General features: G+C 38.9%; 1 long non-coding RNA gene and 1 pseudogene across 1 annotated transcript; both read left to right on the plus strand.

Annotated features, from left to right (window-relative positions):
- The window catches only part of LOC115727064, a 29466-nt pseudogene extending 28371 nt beyond the window's left edge, over nt 1-1095 (plus strand).
- A 536-nt stretch (nt 1096-1631) lies between these two features.
- On the plus strand, nt 1632-1902 carry LOC115727430. Its single transcript, XR_004013678.1, has 2 exons — nt 1632-1684; nt 1756-1902. It is a non-coding gene; the product is annotated as an uncharacterized LOC115727430 (long non-coding RNA).
- The last annotated feature ends 11003 nt before the right edge of the window (nt 1903-12905 follow it).

The following is a 12905-nucleotide window of genomic DNA, read 5'->3' on the forward strand; positions in this document are numbered from 1 at the left end:
TACCGAGTTGACGCAGGCACTACAAATAGAAGATGCAGACATGGATCTAAATTAAAGACTCATCACAAAGGAAGTCCTTTTAATTGTGCTACTTTGAGGTGAGGTAGGCATGTGGAAGATAGTCCTGTATTGGCAAAATTAAAGGTAAGCATTCTTTGTGCAATTGCAATGGGCACAAAAATACTTGATTTGATTTTTCACGGGCTTTATGAAATAGCTCATTTTGCATGATGCCACTACTTCATAGGCTTAAATGTATGATGGCGGTACGATTCCATTAATCGATGGGATCTCTGTTTATGAAATTGCTTGCTTCTCCAAATCTAGAAAATAGGTGGAATTCAAGGACCACTCCATCCATATGCTTTTTCCGATTGATCCACAATATACTCTTAGTCAAGTAAGATAGGATATATTAGCCACGTTTTAATACTCTTAGTCAAGTAAGACAAGATATACTAGCCATGTTTTAATCCTCAAACCATTTTCAGTGTTGGACACGAGGTATATAGACAAGTACATCATGAACCTCCATCTTTGTGGTTGCCTCTTAAAACTAGATTCAGCAGATAGATTATAACAGACTAGCCCCTAATGACAAGATTTCAATAGGTTCCTTTGGTGCCAGAGATTGCTATTTATCAGAGGCAACCATTGATCCTTTCGATTTCTCAAGTTTCTCACGTGCTCTTCGAACTAAAATGGTAAGTTTTATGATGTACGTCTTTATGTTTCCCTAATACATGTTATTATTTTTGCTGATATTTGTCTAACATTTTTATTTATCAGTATCATAGACGTGGAGGTTGTATGCCTAGTGTAGTTTCACAAAGAAGACCAGCAGCCCCTTCCCATTCCCCTTCCCCTTCCTCATCCCCGTCCCAGCAATCTTGCCCTTCCCTTTCATCTCACCCTCAACCATTACATGCTAACCCTCAAGAGCATTTTAGGGGACAACTTGGACACATCCAAACCGAATCTACTTCAGTTCCTTCCGGCTCGGCTCCACCTTCTTCGGTGGAACTCTCAAATGATGAGGAAACCATAGCTGAGGAAGATAGCCGGCATGTGATATGCCCACATGGAGATTCGTAAGTACTTTTTTTTTTTAAGTAAATGTAATATTTAGGGTATACCTTCGTTTGGGTTGTAGATATGGATGTGAACTGAATTGTCCCCATTTGCGGATTTGAAGAAGGTACGTACGTCGTGCGAGAACTTAACAAAATAGTGAATAACTATTGGAGGGGGCCGTGAATTAGTTATAGTAGCGCTCCAAAAGAAGTAAAAGATTTGTGGTGGAATGAGTTCAAGGTAAGTTTTCTACTTCAATTTTCTCACACACTAAGTTTGGCATAAATAAAGCCGGTTGTTTTTCTATTGATTACAGCGGAAATTCAGTTGGGATGAATCTCAATAGAATGAAATTGTAAGAATTTTTAAGAAGAAAGCTGGTGATCACATACGCAATGTAATGAATAAAGCAAAGACAAAAAATGTGAAGCCAAATTTTATTAGTAGTGACGATTGGACTGAAATAAAGAGAAGTTGGGAAGGTGAAAAAAATAAGCAAAGGAGTGAACAAAATGCCAAGAATCGAGCCTCTAGTTCTAGAGAAGGGTCTTCAAGGTCTGCGACATATGCTGGGAGCTCCATCACCATTGGGGAGCATAGAAAAAGAATGGTAAGTTTGTTAAACATGTTGTAAGTTAAGTTAATTTAATTCAATTACTCATTTATGTTTCAATTTTGTAGGCACATGAATTGGGGATGGAACCGACGTATGTAGCTACATTCGAACGCACATTTCAAAAGAAAGATAAGACATGGATTGGTGATCGAGCAAAATCTATTAAGGTATGCAAGGTTATACTTTTCACTTTATGGAAACTAGAATGAAAATCATGAATCCTTTTAATATTTATGGCAGTTACATATATGAAATTATATTTTCATATCTATTCCATTGATGTAGGAAAAATATGACCAGCTTTTTAATCAATATGGCTGGTGGTGATGATGGTGGGGCTGCATCCGACGCAAAGAGCCGACAATATGGCATTATGGGTGGAGGCGTCGGGTGGGGTGAAGAGAGGGAAAATATTTGGGTTGGGGTCCTTGTCAAGGGTATATACAGGAAAGGCTGCTAGTAGTTCATCCTCCAATGCGGCTACTTCAAGGAGGACACGACTCGAGGAGGAAATGACACAATAAGTGAGCCAACTGAGACATTTACTTGCAGAGAAGGACGAAGAAATGAAAGTGGTCAAAGAACAAATGTCACAACAAATGTCACGGAAGGATGAGCAAATCAGTTCTTTGCAGAGTCAAATGCAATTGGTCTTGCGACACCTCAACCTAAATCAAGATCAGGTTCCTCCTGTACCTCCCACTCATGAAATAGGTGATGGGCACAATGATGGGCGACACAATGAGGGCGAGATTGCTGATGATGATGATGATGAATTAATTAGAAGTCTTATTCATTAAACAAGAAAGGCATCAGAGCTTTTTTATTTAGCAATCAGGTTAGTATTTTTTGTAAGCTTATTTGTTATATGGCCAGGAGACAAGTGCTCGTAAATTGTGATGCTTATGTTGGTTAGTACTCTGAAATATGTTGTCGACCCGTCAGATTGCACAGTGCAAACACTCAGAAATGTTACCAAGTACTCTTGCAAAGAATATAAGTGTGGCCCAAGTTTTCCTTCCATCCAATGTCATGATTGATATAGACAGGTTAAATCAAGATTTAAACGCTGCTGCAGATATTCTGGTGGAGAAGACAAGCGAAAACTATGGAAAAATAAGAGTGTTTCATGCAGTGCATGTTTCGTCATTTGCTACAATTTTGATATACCAAGCTTTTATTTGTATTCGAAGCAACAATAGGTTTTTTCAATCCATTTGTGCGGGCACTCCATATTGATCACTGTGGCTTCTGTAGTATCTTGCTCCTAGGTGCTATCAGGTAAGCAATCTTCTTCCCTTTCTTGCCTAAATTTCATAGTTATGTTCCCTAATTTATACTTGGCAAATTCCGTCACTAAAGCCCTTTTTTTTTTTTTTTGTAGTGGCGTTGCTGCAACATCCCCAACCGCAAGCTGTTTCTCAAGCGGTGGCGGTTCAGCTGTCGCATGTGGTGGGGCTGATAGTGGCTTCTCATCATGCAGTCCTGCAGTGAGGTTGGTACGCAGTTGGTTTGTTGGTGATTTTCTATGCGCGTGCACGCGTTTCTTCTTTCTTTTTCCCCCTTCGGGAAACTTATCGTTTTGTTTGAGGAAACTTTCTGGTTTCAAGAGTATGTGGAAGAATCAAGAGGGAACAATTGGTCTGTTAGATATTTGGTAGTGAATGAAATTTTATAGTTGCAGCATTTAGCTAGCGAATCGATCGATGAAGAGTGTTTTGCATCCTAATGTTTTTTTGAAGAATGGAGGAAGTAAGTTTTGAACGCCCACACTCTCTCTCTCTCCCCCTCTCTAGTGGTTCTATTCTTCCTGCATCCATTGTCTGCTTCACCTTCGCAGCTCTTTCTTATTCCCAATATCTGCATTTCTACATTGTTACTTTCGTGTTCAATGGAGGTATTTCAACCTGGGAATGGTGGAAAGGCTTGTTTAGGATGTCGATTGTTTATATACTTCACTGCTTCTGTTATTTATTATCTTTTTGGGAAATTGTGGGAAAGCTAACGTTGTTAAATTGTCATTGTTGTTGGTAAAAGGTTCTTTCTTTCCCATTTATCTTCATCTTCCCACAAGTACATGCATCTATCTTTTTTATGCACAAGAATAGTTTAATGCTTCTAAAAAATGTTGATCCTGTGACAAGATTTGTTCACTAAAGTTTGGTCTCAATTAAAAACTTATTGAGTGCAATAGGAGTCTTAACTTTCCTTTTGTGCCCGAAGTTTTCATGGTAAAGACACTTTAAAAGGTCTAAAAGAGTATGTACTATACTTGTTATTTTAATATACCAAGCTTTTATTAGTATTCAAAGCAACAAGAAGTTTTTTTTCAATCCATTCGTGCAGGCGCTCGATATTGATCACTGTGGCTTCTGTAGGATCTTGTTCCTGGGTGCTATCAGGTAAGCAATCTTCTTCCCTTTGTTGCACAAATTTCATAGTTATGTTTTCAGATGATCAGATAGGATTTCAAAATTGCAGACCATGGGAATGGCAGTGATGCTAGATGAGATCATTAACTATGTCAGGTCATTGCAGAGTCGAGTTGAGGTAAGTGGGCATACCAAAACCGAACAAAAAAAAAAAACCAAAATTTCATTTTGGTCCTTCATTTTTTTTTGCCATTGCTTTTCATTCTTGTCCAAAGATAATCAATTGATGCTCATTTTCTTTCTGCCCCTTCCAGTTTCTTTCCATGAAGCTTGAAGCAACAACCTCATACTATTGACTTCAATTCAGAGGCTGATGCAATAGAGACACTGCAGGTGGTGTGTGATTTTTGTGTCTAAAATCAATATCTTTGATTCATTCCTCTAATGTTCTCATTATTCTAGAGTAAGTTGCTCTTTCTTTTTCACATTTGTATTCTGGATTAATTTTCGTGTCCCTTTGAACTAGAATTTTTTTTTTTTAGGTAGTCAAAACAATGGAAGGGCCACTTCTTACGTGTATTTGTACCAATTGTACATTCTTGCTGTTTTATATATAGTTTTCCTCCTTTTTCATTTTATTATAATATTTATATCTTATTACTTACTTAATCAATGTTAACTATAAATTCTAGAAATTAATTTTGCTTTTAATTAGATTTAAAATAAAAAAATAAAAGAAATTATTTTATCATACAATCACAAATTATAAAAGTTCGTTGCGAAATTCGTGCCCGATCATCGCTAATTTCATCGCTAAATTATTGTAAAATTCATCAATGCGGTCGATCATAAACAAAAACAACTTTGTGATGAAAAAATTCGTCACTAATCATTTTTGTCGCAAATGCCGTAAGTAAAACTCGTCGCCAAGGTAAGTTAGCAACGATTTTTGCCGCGAGAGTTTCCATCGCAAATTAGTGACGAAATGTGCCACCAATACTTTCGTCGCAAGTTACCGACCAATGTAAGTTTCGTAGCAAATTAGCGACGAAATCTCATGCTTTTCGTCGCAACATCTTGCTACTCTGCTTTAGCGACAAAAAAATTTCCGTTGCAAATTTCGTCGCAACTTAGTTTAGCCACGAATTTTGTCACGAACACATTAGTGGCAAATTAGCGACGAACACATTTTCATGGCAAAATTCGTTGCTAATTTGCCACGAATCTTGTCATGAAAATGTTTGTGGCAAATTAGCGATGAATTTGCCACGAAAACAAATTCGACGCTAATTTATGTTCGTCGCAAATTAGCGACTTCGCAACTTAGTTTAGCCACGAATTTTGTCACGAACACATTAGTGGCAAATTAGCGACGAACACATTTTCATGGCAAAATTCGTTGCTAATTTGCCACGAATCTTGTCACGAAAATTTTCGTGGCAAATTAGCGACGAATTTGCCACGAAAACAAATTCGACGCTAATTTTTGGCGACGAAAATAATTTCGTCGCTAATTTGCCACTAATTTTGCCAGGAAATTATCCGTCGCAAATTACCAACGAATTTTACCACGAAAATAGTTCGTCGCTAATTTGCGACGAATTTTACCACGAAAAAAAATTCGTCGCTAATTAGTGACGATTTACGAAACTTTTCGTCGCTAAATTTTGCGACGCCGAATTGGCGATGAAAAATTTTTTGTCGCAATTTTCGTCGCAAATTGTTTTAGCGACGAATTTTCCCCATTTTTTCGTGGCAAAATTTATCGCTAAAGCCCTGTTTTTTTGTAGTGGTCATGCTAATATAACGACACCGTGGTGCCCTCTGGACCACCAACACATCTTCTTCTTCTTCTTTTCCAAATGATGGGCAACCAGCAACAATTAATAGTGTAATTAGCTTTCTATCATGCTTTCATTTGCAAACATATTTCACTAGATTCATATAAACCACAAATGACATATTTTGATCACCACCTGGACTTAGGACTTTTGAATTTTGGTTAATTTTAGTCCCTAAATATTTTGTGCGTATATGAATTCTTTTTTTTTCGTCTACGACACTTGTATGCATCAATCATGGAACACAATCTTGCGCATGATCGAACCAAGTCACTCTCGTCGTATAATCCAAGACATATTTGACAGCCCCTGTCACGCCCCGCACCCATTGAAACACCAACATTCCATCTTTAGTCATGGTGCTGTGACATCCCGGGATGCGTCACCAACCCATTTAAAATTTTCTTTTTTTCATTAAACGCACACGGAAGCAATTCACTTCCCCGGACAACATAACAATAGGGATAGATAGTAGGACATACCACCACTCCGTATCAGCAAAAGTCTATTTTATTAATAGTTACTCGTTAGCCTTAGGAAGTACGTTTACACATATAAGCCCCACTTCGTGGCTATTTCCTACAATCCTTAGAAGCACTAGATTAGGGTTAGGTTAACACTACTTTTAGCTACTCCAAAAGAGATCCACGTCCTTATCAAAGCCAGACTGCTCTCCCAAGCTAAAGGCCTGAAAAATGGTAAATGACAACGGGTGAGATATAAAATCTCAGCAAATTAACGGTCTAAGCCCCGATTAGGAGGTCAACTCAGCTCGGATGCATTTAGAACCTACAATGCAACATAGTATATATGTACGAGTATGCTACCACACAATTATAGGCAACCTTACTTGCCATGGCACGCGCCTTGCACGTTACAACTCATTTTTTTTTTTTGGTAAGGTAACTATGTATAGACTTATCAAACTGCTAGGTAACAAAGGAGGCCGGACACAAAAACCTTGACCCAATTAGGACATAAGTTGTCCTAGGGGGGTCAAAGGTGATGCGGCGCAAAATATGTACATGGACTAAAGCTGAAAATCACAAAGGCCATACATTCGGCCAAAGGACAAGCAAAACGGGCAAGAAGCCAAAGGACTACCCGGCCAAAACAGTAGGCAACCCCCAACTAAGTAGCTAAGACCGAACCTCAAAGATGGTGGTGGAGAAGCCCCAGCTTTGCTGCAATCGCCGGTTGAGGGGGAGGTCGGCAATGCTTCCTAGAGAAGTAGCTTTGTCCCTAATGACCTTAATAAGGTGCTTGGTCATGCCCGGTACAAAAAGAGGCTTACCACGGAATAATATGTCGTTCCTCGCCGTCCATATCACGTTACAACTCATTGCAAGCAACATATTGCAATAAATAAATACATGATCAGAACATATGTCACTTTCTCATGTACAATGTGCTCAAGCATACTCCCATCATTACGGCTACTCATAGTACGTCCGTTCTCACACGGAGGTTTTTCGATTCTGCCCGCATCTGTTCATTCGATCAATTATGGCCAATCGAGGGCACTCCCATATTTCTACGAGGGTATTCCAACTCATTCGGGAATATATCCTTTCGATCAATTACGGCTGATTGAGGGCACACCCGTCTTTCTACTGGGGTCTTCTGACTCATTTGGGTATATATCCTTTCGATCAATTATGGTCGATCGAGGGCACGCCCATATTTCTACGGGGGTCTTCCGACTCATTCGGGTATATATCGTTTCGATCAATTATGGCCGATCAAGGGCACGCCCGTCTTTCTACAGGGGTCTTCCGACTCACTTGGGAATGTATCCTTTTGATCAATTACGGCCGATCGAGGGCACGCCCGTCTTTCTACGGGGGTCTTCCGACTCACTCGGGAATTATCATATTAATGCAACTCTCATGTCATGTATGCAGTAAATAAATTGCATGTGACCACATACTTAATAAATAAACTACACGTGACCATATACTTAGTAAATAAATTGCACGTGATCGAATACTGAATAAATAAATTGCGCGTGACCAAATACTTAGTAAATAAATTATACGTGACTGCATACTTAGTAATGAAATTGCACGTGACTAAATACACGTAATTCAATTACCATCCTTGTATATTGCCAAATAATTTATTAGAAAAGTCAATTTATAAGGTTGTTCCCATTGGCTACTTCATAACATAATACTAAATATTTTACTAGAGCATATTAATAAATATAATATCTAATTGATAAAAATTAATTATATTTAGTAGAGCATATTAATAAATATAATATCTAATTGATAAAATTTAATTTACTTAATTAGAAAATAATAATTAATTATCAAAATATCGATAGCTTATAGTAGAATTTGATAGCCTATCATAAAAATACGCAATAGCTTATCGTAAAATAGGTGATAGCTTATCACATTTTTGATAACTTATCAAGTCTACTTATCACTTATCACGATAGCTTATCGACCATGGTTAACTAACCCGACCATGGTTAATAAAAGTAATTACGGTTAATTAACCTAACCAAGGTTAACTAACTCAACCATGGTCAACTAACCCAACTATGGTTAACTAACACAATCATGATTAATTAGATTAGTACTAAGCACATTTAGACTAATCTAAACACATTCTAATCAAGTTTAACATACTAATTAAGATATTAGAGTGATAACTCACCCGATTGCAAAGCTGAGAACACCGGCGCGTCGGCAGCAGCGAGGACTACGCGGGACTTGGTTCGAAATCAACATGGAACCACCTAGGACAGCCGACCAGCAGCAAACAGAATTGGAGGGGACTGTTTTTGGCTTAACGATGCTTGAATCAACGCGGAAACAACTCAAACGAAGCTCATATGGTAACGGGAGGTTACGACGGCTCTTGGGGGTGATTCTAATCAGCAAAAAAGCAACAAAAGAGGGTGATATGGTGCTGGTATGGGGCGATGGACGTGAGAGCAAAGAGAGGAAGAGAGGGGGCGGTTTTGGGAGAGAGAGAGAGAGGAGAAAGAGAATGAGACAAACTTGATATTATCTCATCAAATCCTATTTTCCAAGACCAAATCCAAGATGTGATCCTCTTGCAAAACTTGGCCCCAAAGTCTTCTCCCAATGATGACTTTTTGTTTTTAGCTAATAATGCAAGAAGGGCAATTTGGTCATTTCACAAGGTAAGGGCATTTTGGTAATTTCACAAAGTATAGTATGAAGTACTATACGTGTATCAGATTTAGTATTTTGTACGAATTCGTATAAATTAGAATTGGGCTCAAAAGAATAGAGTTTGAGTTGTAGAAACTTAATGGGCTTTAGTAAGCCCACTTAGCTTGCCTTTGGGCCTAGATGGCTGAAACTCACTTGGGCTTGAGGCCCAATTTCTCCTCGTCCGGCCCGCTCCTTCATAGGCTCCAAATCTCGGCTCGTTAATTCTTAAATCGAGAGTCTTGAGAAAACCGATAAATATGTAGCTCAATGAGGCGATGTCAAATAGTTTAGTCATAAGATTCTCGAAGACTCGATACCCATATTTGGATTCTAATCCATGGTCAAGATCGATCGATTGCGACTATAGTGCATCTCGAACTAACAGGCGGCTTCTAGAAGTTACGCGCACTCGACCCGTAGTTGATTCGATATCAATCTACTTTTAAGCTTTCTCAAGCCATGGACAACCTCGGTAGTCATGTAACTGCGATGGGTCAATTACTAGTTCCAATTCGATCATTAGGAATCGGTTTAGGATCGTTCGCAATCCATACAATGGTCGGGCAGAACCACTCGTGATCCGATTGTATTCTATTGTCGAAATGTTCTATAGTCGTTCCTTGTTCGGTCCTTAATGGCACAAAACTGTCCCTCGTCAATTCTTATGGTCGAACCGCCAGTTCATGGTTGAATTCTCAGGTCGAGCGTATTAAAATTCTTAATAGCCTTTCTCTTTTGGTTAGCCTCTCATGAGTGATCAATCCGGAGCGAGATTTACTAACAGTGCATCGATTAAAATCGTCACTTCATTACATTCATAAAATGGTCGAATTTGAGGATGTCACAACTCTTCCCCTCTTAAAGAAATTTCGTCCTCGAAATTTAAAACAGCCGTACTACTCAAAAAGATGGGGATGTTGTCGTCTCATTATCTCCTCGCTTTCCTAAATGACTCCCTCCATTCCATGGTGTTACCAAATCACCTTGATTGAAGGGGCCATTTTGTTCCACAACACTTGGTCTTCTCTATCTTCCATTTGTACTGGTCTTTCCACATACAACACCATGTCGTCCACGTCTATTTCTTTATAATTCAGCATGTGGGTCGGTTCAGGCTCATATTTTCTTAGCATGGACACGTGAAAGACATCACATACTTATGCCGGCTTCGGCGGTAAAGCTCGATGATATGTCAAAATTCCAATCATCTTCAAAATTTCTAATAGTCCGACATATCTCGAGATTAACTTCCCTTTTCTTGCCCAATTGCAACGTTCCTCGCTACTTGACATAAACACTCACTTCATATTAATCCTTATTTTAGCTCGGCTTACTAAAACCACGAATCGACTATCAATACACAAGTCAGATTCAAGCTTGCGATTCTCAAATATCAATCCTTCACAATTCCATATCCACAATCCTTCTAAATAGGCTAAGTCGTCCAACTTCAATGATTCAAACCGAAATTGTCACCATCTAAACTTGCCGTCCACTCCAATTGTCGATTGCCATACTATAACCACAATTAACCACGTAAATCAGCAATCCTTACTTAGCGATCGACAACTTCTTAATTAACAAAGAGTAGAGGCTGTTACTATCTCCCCTACTAGACACAAACGCATTTTGCAACATGCCCCTTGGTGTCTAAATTGTCCTTTTAGACTGGCCATTCATCTGCGGTTGATAAGCCATGCTAAACCGCAACTTCGTTTCCAATGTAGTCTGCAAGTTTTTTATTTATTTATTATTATTTAGCAATAAATTTGGGATTATGGTCCTATGTGATCGTCACTGGCACTCCATGAAGACGTACTATATATATCAACGTATAACTCTGCACATCCAAAGTGAAATCCTTTCGCACCGCAATGAAATACGTAGACTTTGTCAATCTATCCGCCACACTTCCGTTGCGCACTCTAACCACTTATTTTCCTTAATCGCCACATCTCGCAATCTTGATCTTATTCTGGGTCATCACCGACCTTAGTAACTCATAGATTCAACTGGCAGTTTTATCATGCCATCAACTCCACTATACCATCTACTCAAACTTGTCATTACGAACCTTTCATGTTCATCTCCACAACTCTTCGTTCCACATGCCTGCTTGTGGTTCCGTTGATTCTGATCCTCATACAAAACACAATTTCAAACAAGTCTGACGCAATCCTTTGATCTCCGGGAATCAACTTCCAAGCATTCCGTGATGCAATCTAGACCTCTGCAGCATACATAACTGCAGGCACATATAGACAACACATCCCTCACACAGATGGGATCTTCTCCAGCAATAACCTCGGAGATATCACAATAGACTTTTACCAACCTCCCATTAGGTAGTCCAAGCTTTTCCACATCCTTGTCCATGGTACTTCTATCCACTCATCGTTCTCTCATTCACCACTCCGATCTTAGAGATGCATTGCTATGCATTTTCGAAATTTTTTTTTTTCATTTTGAGAACCAACTTTAATGCAATGTATCTTTCAATAAAGGTGAGACTTAGCCCGATACCTAGACCCACCTTTTTCAACGCATGACTCGGTTCATTCCTGCCCCCATCACCATCTTAGAAGTCCGCCAAAAGCTGCTCTTTGCTCAGGCCATTCCGCCCCGGCGTCATTTCCCGCCTTCATCAGATTGAGTCGGTACGAGACCTCCCCAAGCCACACATCTACAAAGTTGATTCTATATCAATCTATGTTTAAGCTTTCTCAGCCATGGACGATCTCGGTTGTCATGTAATTGCAAGGGGTCAATCACTAGTTCCAATTTACTCGATCATTAGGAATCGGTTTAGGATCGTTTGCAATCCATACAATGGTCAGTGGGAACCACCCACGATCCGATTGTGTACTATTGTCGAAACGTTCTATAGCCGTTCCTTGATCGGTCCTTAATGGCACAAAACTAGCCCTCGTGAATCCTTATGGTCGAATTGTCGGTTCATGGTTGAGTTCTCGGGTCGAGTGTATTAAAATCCTTAATAGCCTTTCCCTTTTGGTAAGCTTCTCATAAGTGATCAATCTAGAACGAGATTTACTAACAGTGCATCGATTAAAATCGTCACTTCATTACATCCATAAAATGGTCGAATTTGAGGATGCCACAACCCCAAAAATAAATCATACTCCCATTGCATGTTTGAAACTAATTCACCACCGCGTATTTAGGTACAACTGACATAGACAATTGGAGAACTTAATAAAAGAAAATAGCCTTCAATACCCGCAACAGAAAGAAGGACCATATTTCTTGCGCGTGACATGAATAAATCACAACATGCTTTTCTGACACAGACAATCATCTTTAGAACTTGGCTTTGCGACTGATTTTCAGTAACTTACGCTTAATATATTCTATTAAACTTGGGATTATTGTTCAAATAGTTCAACGTAGTCGAAACCGAGGGATTACTAGCCTATATTTTTAAACTCATATAAAAGGCAAAATAGTAATGGTAGTATAAACTTTTTTTTTAAAAATGCGATTGAAGACTGATGGTAAACAAAATAAAAGATAAATCCCCTTAAAATGTGATAAAAGAATCAAATCAACTAAATATCATTTCTGAAGACCCAAAAAAAAAAAAACCTGAATATCATTTCTGATTCATGATTATCTGAATTTGTGTCACTAATAATTCTATGTTTTGTATTCCCTTTAAGCATACTTTTAGCAGAAAAAATTATTTATGGGAATCAAATCCCAACGAGTGGGATTTTGACTTCCCAAGGAAACCGGACAAAGAGGTCATCCGGTTTGCTTGGGAAATTGGAGGGTATAGACTGCGCCGTTA

Source organism: Rhodamnia argentea, chromosome 8 (assembly GCF_020921035.1).
Source record: "Rhodamnia argentea isolate NSW1041297 chromosome 8, ASM2092103v1, whole genome shotgun sequence".
In the NCBI taxonomy this organism is placed as follows: Eukaryota; Viridiplantae; Streptophyta; class Magnoliopsida; order Myrtales; family Myrtaceae; genus Rhodamnia; species Rhodamnia argentea.